A 12278-nucleotide genomic window follows, 5' to 3' on the forward strand; every position below is an offset into this window, starting at 1 on the left:
TGATGTATTATTTCATTTATAGGTTTTTCAGCTATTTCTTTTGCGAAAGAACTCAAGATTTTTAAATATTTTTTTCCACTTAGATGGCCACACTATGTCGAAATAACCCGTAACTAGTTGATTAAAAAAAGCAACACTTCCATGCAACACATTTACGGATGCCATGAGGCAGTGTCATGTTGACACTGTAATAGATTTCGTGTCTTACATTGCTCCTCCTGCTTCACAGAACCACGCTTGACTAGCACAAGGTGGTGGCTGAATGGAGTAAGGATTGGTAGATGGATGAGCAGAGTGTAGTATATACTGTGTGTGTGTTTGTGCTAAGCAGGGGTCGTAGACTGACTGTTTGGCTTACTGGAGGAAGAAGTTCTGTGTGGTTCGTGGGACCACAGACCAACTGACCTTGTGGATCATAACTGCCACCAGGGGTCACAGCCAGCCAGCTAGAGAGAGAGAGCGAACAAAGCTTGATGATGCCCCATTTTCTCCATCTCACCCTCCTTATGTCACTATCAGTTTAAATGGAGCATTATGCAAAATGAAGATGATTTTGGCTTCAGGGGGTGTGATGGGGAGAATTGCGGGTTAATGTAGGGGAGAAAAGAAAAAAAGATGGGGATTTTGTAAGGTGGGGAAAAAAGGGTGGAAGCAATAGTATGAGGTTCTGGGGTTTGGTGGGAGGTGCTGGTGGGGGATAAGGGGTATAAGAGGGTTAATATAAGTGACAAGTGAGTGTTTCATTCTATCTAAACCACCCTCCTAGACAGGTAACTCACTTAGAGAATTTGCTGAATGAGGCAGTCAGGCTATTGGGAAAGATCGTCACTCCAGTGTCTGTCTCAATATCTGCCAGAGGCGACACAGGACCCCGGGGTCCAGCCTTCCCATATAAAAGCCCACCTGAGAGCCAGCACAATAAAGGCCACTCAGCCAGATGCAATATACCACAAAGAGAATTTCCTGAAAAACTTGATTTAAGCTGGAAAGAAATTGAAAGTTATTTGCAAATAGTGATTTCCTAAAATCATATACCCCAGGTTGACTTAGGAGAGTCATTCATATAAGATTGACTGTTATCTACAAACTAAATGGATTTAGTTTCACCTGACTCAAAAGAAAAAGTTATTGGAAAACATTTAGCTGGGTCTCTCGTCTCTTCCTGTGCACTGTTGAGGGAGACTGCAGCGCAGCATATACCCTCAGAGGACTTTCCATTTCCATTGCATACACTGTTTTGAAAGGGACCAAATCTCAGACTTCCCTTTAAGTTTATTCTACCTGCCATGAGTCCAAAATGCGATTACCTGAAATTGTTGTAATTGTATCTCGGTCATGTGTTCAGCAACAGTGAATTCCCGACTTCTTTAATATTGACCGTGTGTCTCTGTTGATTGTGTGAAATGTATGCAGCTGAGCTATTTTGTCAAATGCAGCAGTAAAGTAATTAGTCTGACTCGTTGTAAACAATACATTTTTTATATGGAGCTTATATTAATACTTCAAAGACATGTATTTTATATTGCATTTGTTTTTGCTTTAAATATGGAGGAGATGTAAAAATGAATTACAGGTGAAAAACAGTTTACAAGAAAGTTTTTTTGTTGAAAGTTTTTTAGTTGATTATTGATTTCTTTCTTTCTTTTTTTTCTTTTCTTTTTTTTTTTTTTTAAATTCACTTGTAAACTTCTCCCAAGCTCTTTATAACACAACAATATAATATCTTGCAGTATCTACATAAGATATTTGACTGCCCTTGTCATGTAAAGACACAGGAAAAGTGCAGTCCTCTGTTTAAAAGTAATTTGAACTTCCTGTCGATGTGCTGATGAGGCTGCACCCCTGGGGTGTGTTAAATAGTTTCTGTGTATCACTATTACAGAGGTTAACAATTATTTTCTCCCTTGAAATGAGGGGCATTGACCCTAATATGAGGCCACTTAACATCCATAATAAGATGATAATTGGCCAATGATGATGGCCTTGCCCCTCCCCCACCACCATTGCCGTCAGTTAATTGTAATAGATTACCTGTGTATTAGTTACATTCATCATTTCCAAAATAAAGCACGGGGAGACGTGTGTGCTTTGTACACTGGGATCTGTATTTGACTGATTATCAGTGGGGGCAGGGTGACTGAGACTTGAGATAATAATACTTCAAATCATTTCCTCCTTCTCCATCCTGATATTTTCTTTTTACGCTCAATGCCCCACTTCCTCACATGCGCGGTTCACTGATGACTGTCGTAATTGCGTGTTCACGGGCTCGATTTCCCCCGAGGGGTTCCCCAAATTAAAAGAAGTCATCCCACTCTTCCCTCATCTCCCTTTTCTCTAGCACCCTGTTTTACGCACACATAAACACGTACACAGACGTACACACACAATCACGCACACACTTTATCTCTCCCCCTTCTTGTTCTCTCTTACAATCCTGCTCCAGGGATGCCATGCTTATTTGAATGGAACTTTCTTGTCTTTTTTCTTCTTCCTTTTCAAGCCACGTGTCACTAATGAATAAATAAAACACACACAAGCAGTGGATTGACTTTCATGCATGGGTGCACTGGCTTTGATGAGACACCCCCCCCCCCCCCCCCCCCCTTCTCCAATCCTTAGACAAGCTGCTGAGGACAGTCACTCTCTGCTCTGTTAGGCTGCTGTTAAACATTTGTTCTGTACTCAGATGATTCACATTTTCAAGTTTGCACGTCCTCTCCACCTAAGATCAAATAACTGTAAAGACAAAGAAATTCAAATTTTCATTTCGTGTTTAACGGGGCACTTAGGATAATCCCATCTATTAATCTGGTGCTCTAGACTGGTACTCTAGATGCTCTGGATTTGCAGCAATCCAGAGCATGCAGAATTCTGTGCTGCACGCGTGGTGATTATTGCAAAGACTATAAAAACTGCAGCAGCAGATGCTGTGGTTTGCTTTAGGATAAAGTGAGAGTGAGCACTGGCAGTGATAGCTACCAGAGATCAAAGCCTGCAGAAACCAAAAGCAAATTCAAGGACAAGGTCAATCTTGTGCCACGGTTTAGTTGTGAAGTGATGACAGGGAGTCGCACGCACCAAAACAGATTCAAAGAGCTTAAGAACAGATTTCTGCTTTACACCTGGATAATGATTGAAAATAACTTTGATGCTTTTTATGCATGACGTAGAATGTCATTTTGTAAAGGAGCTGCTTGTTTATTCTTAGTTTTTGTTGTGAAAGTGTTTTGCATTGAACAAAAAGTAACTGTCTATGGAGAGTAGCCTTTGCTAGTATTTGGAAACCAATGCCAGGGGTTTGTGCCCTCTTAACTGCCAAGGGCCTGGCGTGCTGAGCAGGGCAGAGGGATCCTGGCACTAATTAGCTTGTAATGGCATCATAAATTATGGACAAATCAAGGCGGTGCATCAGACAGACGCTTTAATGAAAAGTTGTAATGGGTCACCCATGGAGGCCTGAGGGCTGAGGTCCTCTCGCCTGCCAGGGTTATCCATCACATCACAGCTAGCAACAGGATTGGATCCACAGACCGATTCAGAGACTGCATGTGTTGTCTGGAGGCTAAAGTTTTCATTCTCTGTTTTTCTTTCTTTTCTCCAGCGTTACCTGTTTGATTGCTGTGTCACATTTAAGTTTGTCACCCGTGCTGAGCTGATATTGGATATCCAAGCGAAGCAATCTTCTCCCCATTCAGCATTGTGACATCACCTTGCGTCATATTTAAATCCATGTATGCACATAGAGCTTCTCACACATGTCCACACACCACACATGCATGACTTGTGATGATTGTTCCTACACAGAGGGGACCTATCTTTCAGAATGAAATCTTTGAGGAATTGAACATCAATTTCTGAAACGAGTGGTCAAATAAAACAGTTTTGGGACTTATTGATGTTTCTTTTGTCCCTCTGTGCAAAATGCAATAGGGTTCTGGCCATGGCTGCCAGATGAGCGTCTGAGAATCATTAGCAAAGCTGATTTGATTTACGTCCTGTGTAGATGGGGCCATCCAAATGATCTGCTTCACCATTGCCATCATCAATCACCGCCAACCAGAGGGCAAAGCCAACACGCATGGGAAAGAGAGCGGGTTGGCACACCAAAGCACCCACAGGGCTGTGAGCATGTGTGGGCACATGTGTACAGACTATACAAATGTACATTTTGTAAATGTTTGTGTGTGATTGTTCCCATGTGTATTTGAGTAGATTTGTGTGTGTGTGTGTGTGTTTGCTCGTGTGTTTGCTCGTGTGTTTGTATAGGGAGGCGGTGGAGGGTTTGTGTGTGTGTGCATGCATGTATGATTGAGACTGAATATGTGAATATTACTAACATTTAATGGTAAATTTATGTTACTTTGTAATAGCAGCTTTTTTCCAAGAAAGTAAAATCTTGTTGGTTGGTCTGTGATACTTTCATCTCAGACCTTTTGGACTTGAATAAGATGTGGCCTACTTCATATAGTGAATCATATAAGGCTTATGTGATTTACTCATGAAAGTGGCCACTTTCTCATTGCTTTCATATATTGTTTCAGTAAGTATCCAAAACATACAAGTTTCATTTATATAATTTTTCAAGGGATCTTATATCTGTTTTCACTCTTGTATGCTTTTCATACAAGTCTCACACAAGACAGATACAAACTTTATAAGATTTATATATATCTTTTCCATATGGGTAACTAACTCTCTGATAGAGAATGAATATTGGTGCGATTATGACGATGTCTATGCAATAACATACAATAGCTGTTGCTGATTGTGGCTTATGATTTTAAAAATAATAAGGGAATAATAAACATAAACCTGACTACATATAAGGATTTTGTGTATCTGCAATAAATAAGCAGGACTGTACTGAACATAAGCCCTATTGGTGGGTCATTTATTACAACCCCCCCAAGACTGCCAAGAGTTGGTACTGCTTCACGTACTGACATTTCTGCATAACAAATCATCTATCCAACCCTAACAAAGTAAATACAACTAGCCAATCAGATAAGGGATAGGTTTGTCTTTTTAAAGGAGCAAGCCATAAAGCCATCATTAGGGCTGGGCGATACGGCCTAAAATCCATATCACAGTATAATTTGAAGCATGTGCGATAACGATATATATATATATATAGCGATATATTATTTTCTTCTGTATAACGTATTTTACACACCATAAGGTGTGTAAAATCTTATGGTTAAAACTTAAAATCCTTTAATTTTCTCAAAAATCGACAGTGCTTTATGTATGAATTCTGGTTGTGCTTACTGACCTCAAACCGATTTTATGTAGTACACAGCTCGCAGAAATCTGTCAAAAATGTTTTGAAACGACTTTGGTAAGCTATGAAGGCGCACTGCTTGATGGATTGTCGGAGCATTACGGCTGCCGTAGTCAGGAGCCTTGCAGAGTAATCTGGGTCCAAAACTCCGTCTTCTTCAGGTCCCAACGTCAAACGAACACTGCGGCATCACTGAGAGTTAAAAACTGTCTAAATTCTTTCATCTTTAATAAAATGATAAGCGTTGCTGCTTTACCAGGTGTAACAATTAAGTTTAACATCCAGACATCCATGAAAACAGAATTTAATAAAACAGAATTTATTAAATTGAACAGAGTTAGAAGTTAGCAGGAAGTTAGCTCGCTAGTTTCCACCTAAACATGATATGCCATGTTCTGACTGAGAGATTTCTGAAAAAATGAAAACGTACAGCTCTGCTACCACTTCCAACATAAATGAAGACAGAAAACGCAACAGCAGTGACTTTTGTAGGGTTACTGAAGTCGGAGTAGCTGGTATATAATGATGTCCTACGTGATCGCTAGCAAAACATCTACGTTAGCATAACATTAGCACAGTGAAGCTGAAGGATGAATGCTAATTTTTTTCCACTCGATAAAAGTTAGCATGAGGGTTCCTGGTGGTTAGGGACAAATGCAATTGCATGGCACAATGCTATAAACGGACCAAACTTCAGTTAGGAGAACAACTGAGATAATCCATCCACAATATGAGGTTAGTCATTAATATACTGCAACAAGATGGGAATAGAGCAGCTGCAAGAGAATTCAGCATTAATGAATCAATGGTAGTGAAGTGGAGGAAGCACAGTTTTTGGCTTTCCCCATATTCCAAAAGTGCTTCGTCTCTTTGCTATTACTGTCGCCCGGCATAATTTGCAGATGATGTTGTTTGCAGCCACTGCAATGCTTTCGACCAAAACAGGCGCAACTCGATGACACCATCAACATGTGCTATCGTGGTAGAGCGGTATAGTCACAATCTCTACCGTTGGCCATATTTATCGTTTAATTTATCGTTTCTACCATATACCGTTTATACCCCCCACCCCTAGCCATCATCTTCAGTGTCCTGTCATGTCATCTTTTCGTAGTATTGACAGAATACTTGACAGAGTACACCAGCACAGTAGCTGTTCGTTGTGTAGGAATGCCAAAAATCTGGCTATTTCAAGCGAAATAACATCTCATTGTACTCAACCAAAATAAAAAAGCCCTCAAAGGGTTTTGTAGACACTGAATACTAGTTCGTCACTCTCCACTTTTAAAATAAGAAACTGAATATTAACATAACCAGAGAGGAAATTTGTATAAGTGGGACAAGGGCATCTCAGCTCAGTGTAAAGATAAAGTCCACTTTTAATTCTGAATATAATTGTAATTAATATAAAACTACTGGGACTTACTAAAGGAGGGTTGGGGGTTGGTACTTGTATAGCACGTCTAGCATTTACCAAATCTATTTAGAATTCTGTCCAGTGAGTAAAATTATTTTCTAACCTGAGCACTTCTTACCTAAGGCAACTGAGCTGGTAAAATTCCCATGCTGCTCATGATATCCTGAAATCTCAGTTAAATTTTGTGCAGCTGCTAGATTAATCAAGACATTCTTATCAAACTTTCCCCTCAAAGTGCTCACCTCCCCCCCTTTGCTCTCAGTGTCTCTGTATATGTGTGTTTGTTTGTTTGCATGTGTATGAATTTATGTCTGTCTGACAAACTGAGTGAAGTAGTGGGTTAGTGAGAATAGGGTGCATTTCCATTTGAGGGCTCATGATTGACGGCCAACTCCAGCTTCCCTGGGAGTATGTTGTTGCTGGCAAGAATCCATGGTGCCTTGTTCACTTACAGAGAGCTGGCACAGGTTCCACTGCACAGTGGTGCACAATTCACATGCCATCGCACTGTTGCATCAGCAATAATCTCTCAAAGCCAACGGAGACAGGGAAATGGATCAACATTTAGTTAATCGAAGTGCTTTTATCCAAGCCTCCTCCCATCGTAACCACCTCCACGCTTAAACAGCATGGCGCTTGTATTATTGGAACATGCATGCTGAAATATCTCTCTGTGATATGCAAATGAAACACTAATCCTTTAGATTGTAGGTCTATTTGCACTTTTATAGCATTCAGAATCCAGCGATTCCATTGGATTCAGGTTAAAGAAATATCAAATTAGATATGCAGTATCAAGTCCTGGATTTATTACTCAAATGTAGGACTATTTGTTTTGTTGTTTCTAATTCACTGGAGCAATAGTAATGAGCTTCACTCAATACTTTAAAATTAGTATAGCACATGCACATACCATGGATATTAGAGACATGAATATTACACATTAGGGAGAGAAGGGTTGTCTGTGCATGTGTGCGTGTCTGTGCATGCACAGGGTGAAGGCCAAATTAGCCAGGTTGTATAAGCAATTATTGGGGCACACTCTGTACCTAAGCGCCCTAATAGGTATGTAAAGAAGGCATTATTCAATTAGAGTGGTGGTTTGCTGTAGTGAGGAGCAGAGCAGTGGTGACAGCGCCGGTGTCTTCTCCTTATGAAACAACCTATTTAAGCTAAATCAACTCCCACTTAAGAGCTACGGTAATAAGCGTGTGGCGACGCTCGCCGGCCCGCGGGGGCCCATCCGTCATGCTGTAATACGGAATCAGAATGAGTGATAACACCTAGTGCCGCTACAGCGCCTTAGCTGCTGCCGCAGGAACGGCTCTCAAACACACATAAAATAACATACACACCTGCACTGACACACTCATACACACATTGCTAGAAGCAGCAATACTGCTGGATGGCTTTGCTCATTTCCTTCTCCCACCCACCTCCTGTTCCTCCAACTTGCATATGTGGAAAGAAATTGTGTTTCTATGGATTTGCAAGTATGAGTTTCTTTTTTTTTTCTTTTTTTTTTTGGTGGTGGGGGGAGTTTTTGGTGTTGTCCAATGTGAGCACACTTTATCTACACGTGTGTCAGTTGCTCCCTTAAAATTAATTAATTAATTATGTATTAAAATATTCTAATAATATGCTAACTGTTTAATATGTTTGCGTTATCAGGTGGTTTTTAAAGGCGTCACACTGCTTTTACGTACTTCACAGTCCTCAGAATTTCAATTTACAATAATAGATTAGAGTCAAAAAGCAACAAAAACAAAATTTTAAATTTTGACCTCAAACATTTAATGAACTCCTAACTGCTTTTAAAAGATTGTTTATTTTTTTTTTTGTTATTTGTTTGTTTGTTTGTTTTGGTTATTATTTGCTGTTTCCAAAAAGCTGAGGTACTTATTATAGAATAAGATGATTTCAAAATAATTTAAAGGCAGTACTTTCTTGAAAGGAGCACGGAGATGGATCTTTTTTTTTATTTGTTTCTTGAAAAACACATATGTATTATCCCAGCAACTTCCCAGTGTGTTGCATCACCATGTTTGGAAAGTGAGGGTTTAGTTTACTCTAATTTTCAAAGCCAATTTTTTTTCCATTCTTGCTTGATGCTAAACAGTGTCCTCCTTTGTGTGTACTCTCTTTTAGTATGCTTCAGATGTTTTCAATAGCTGACAGGAGTGCAGGCAGATCAGTTTGGTGCCCAGGCTCTTTAACTACAAAACCTTGCTTTTAAAAAACATGAAAAATGTGGTCTGTCATTGTCTCGCTGAAACAAGCAAATATTTCCCTGATAACGACACTCTCTGCATTTCAGCATATGATTCTTCAAATCTAGTAGATATCATTCAAAATTATTGGGGTCTCCACAGATGTACAAATTACCCATGACATGTCCCTCATCACGTACAGGTATGTGAAAGTTTTCACAAGACTTTTTGCATTCCTGTGAAAAACTAAGTACTGTACACTCTTATTGCTTTCATAAGAATTAAGAGGTTAAGTAGTAGCCAAATGCACTTGATGACTGATCATCATCATCAAATGTGCCCTCCTCTATAAAAGCAGATGTTTTGGTAGCTTGCTACTCCCTAGCATTTAGGTAGTAGTTAACACCATACTACAATCTTCCCAGGAATGGTTATCCAAGCAAATTCACTCCAAGGACAGACCATAATGTTCAGAGAAATTGCAAAATACCCACAAGCTACATGTCAGACTCTACAGACTTTAGTTTGCATGGTAAATGTTAAAGCTCCTGAGAAAATGTGGTTTGTTTAGAAGGTTTGCCAGGAGAAAGCTTCTTGTCTCTAAAGAGGATTTGTTTGGAAAGTTGCATCAGAAGAAACCACAAGAACTCTGGAAAAATGTCCTTTGGGCAGCTGACAGCACATCGCCACCTTGGCAAAAACCAAATGGCAAATCAGCACAAATGCCTCATACTAAGCATGTCAAGCACAGTGATGTTGGTGGGGTTGGGTCATGCAATAGGACAGTGATTCCAACCAGACCAGGAAATCTACAACAAAATGACTGAAAAAGAAAAGTTTCAAGGTGTTGCAATGGCACAGTCAAGGTTCAGACATCAACCGAATGAAATGCTGTGGTGCAAATATCAATGAAGTGAAGTAACGTTGGAAAGAGGAGAGTTTGTATTTTTTATCCAGCACTGACTCAAGACCCAATATTAGTTTCCATTCAATATTAGTTTTCAGCCAAAAAATCTTTGTAATTTTATGTTGATGAATTTATTTCTGAAATATTTAAACGACAGACATTCTTTCACAGAGCCAAGAAACCTTGGCTCTCTTTACTTTTGAAAGACTCTGCTTCTCTGGGATGTTTTTTGTGTTCATAATCATGTTACTAATAAAATTAACTAGTTTTGAGATCTTCTGTCACGTCTTTCTTTTACCATTATCAAACTTTGGCAGTCTTTTGTTAAACCAGCGCCAACCTTCTTGAAATGTATTTGTTTCATAAAACTTTTATTTATTTATTTTTATATATACAGCGAATTACATACCAAATGAATTAGTTTTAAAGCTTTAAGTGTAGTAGTTTTGTTTTGATTGTTATTTGCAAATCATTACATTGTATTTTTATTAACTTTTGGCATAGAGTCCCAAATAGGGCTGTTCGACAGGTTGATGATATCAGGGATTGATGATGTTTGGAGTAATTCGAATTTCCAATCAAGGTGATATTTAGCTTGTTTTACCATTAATGCATCATAATTATTGATAAATTCATAGTAAAATCAATCTGTGTTGCAGGTTACATGACAAAGCACTCCGGCATATTTAAAAAGCAAGGCACTCATCCAACACAAGAGGCACTTGGATCAGGAAACAGAGTTGCTACGTCATCACTTTGCCCTTTATCTACTATATTTAAGCACGCAGGTTATTTTGCACAAGTTAGTTTGCACTAATTAGTGGGTATGCACTCCACACAATGGTATACAAGATGCCAGCAGCACAGGAGAATAAAGGCCAGGGATGGAGATAGTTGGCTCCATTCACCAGTAGGAATGGATAGTTCAGTTTCTTGGAATTTTTTAATCTGCTTGCCTATCGATCTTGCTTATTGATTCCACTTTCACTTGTGCTACAATCAGCTTATTTCAGTTTGTGTCCTAAACGAGGAAAAGAGTGGCACAGTCATAGATGTGGACCTTACTTTTATTTTTATTGCACAAAAGATTGAAGATGGGATGGTAAAGTGAAAGCTGCATCCAGAACAAAAACAACCACATTATGCTGCTAACACAATTTTGACTCTTTGCAAGCACCTGCACAGACAGCATGCTAGCACTAAGCTAGCCAAGAACCCAAAGTGATGTTACAGCTGAGTGAATGCTGACCAAAGCCCAGCAGCCTGACCCTGGACTTCAAGAGGTTACAAACAGATGAGCAGCCATATGTGTGTCCCCATTAGAATAGGGATTATTCTTGTGTGTGGGACTGTAGCCTATGTTTTATATTGCTAAATGGGTTTTAGGTAATTTTATAGAGAAACACAAAAGTAATGTTGGGAGAATTGTAATAAATGACTTTCTCCTGATAGCAATTGAGTAATGTACTGCATTACTTTTAAGAAAAGTGTTCTGTGTAATACATAAACATCTTTTTGAGTAACAACCCAAACACTGATCACAACAAAGAGTGCAAATAATAACATTTGACTACAGAGCATGCATTTTATTTACGTGAATGTAAGGTCTTTGATGTGATGCTTAGAGATTGACTGACTGAGAGTGACTTTCAAAGCGGAGCCGAAGGGAACCCAATGAGAATCGTTGAGTACTCAACTAATATCGATAATTGAATAAGAAAATTCTTATTCCCCCCCCCCCCATTCACCAGTAAGATTCTGGTCAATCCTATGAAATGTTTGTAAAAGTTAGTGTAAAATAGTCACTCTAGGGCCAATGGGGATGGTGATCTTCAGCTGTCCAACAACTTTAAAAAAGAGAACCGAGGTTGTATTTGCTGAACTATCTGGAAAACTGAAACTCCATTACCCTGTAGGTGTATTAACTGTAGTAACATACTCACATTTGCATATTGTTCTAATGTAATAGGAGAGTTTATGCTGTGGGCACTATCCCTTCACTGAGCTTTGATCCTGACCCCCCCCCCCCCAAAAAAAAACAACAAAAAAAAAACAGTTTAAACTCTATAAAACAGTACAACTGAGTTTACTATGTTGAATGTGCTTAGAGACAAAACTCTGAATTTCCTTTAGAGAGTCTTGAAGCAGTAGTTATTAAGTCAGTTACACAATGTAAAATGTTGTTGTACTATTTGGCTCATTAGATTTGCAGGGAACAGTAAAGTAAGAAGCAACTCTGGAGCTGGCAGAAACGGGAAGGAAAAGCCACCCATTGGTGTAAACAAAGTCAACCTTAAAAGTCCATAAAGTTGGGAAGATGATCAACTTTGACAGCACTGCCTTAAGAAAAGCCACATATGCACTGCCCACATCACAGACCCACTGGTGTTACACATGAAGCTGTTTATTTTTTTTCAATAAACACTTGCATGGCTGTAAATGATGCCCTGGGGGTAAAAC

This window comes from Diplotaxodon limnothrissa, linkage group LG11, assembly GCF_057381915.1.
Source record: "Diplotaxodon limnothrissa isolate DT_005_m linkage group LG11, D_limnothrissa_male_GT1.1, whole genome shotgun sequence".
Lineage (NCBI taxonomy): Eukaryota > Metazoa > Chordata > Actinopteri > Cichliformes > Cichlidae > Diplotaxodon > Diplotaxodon limnothrissa.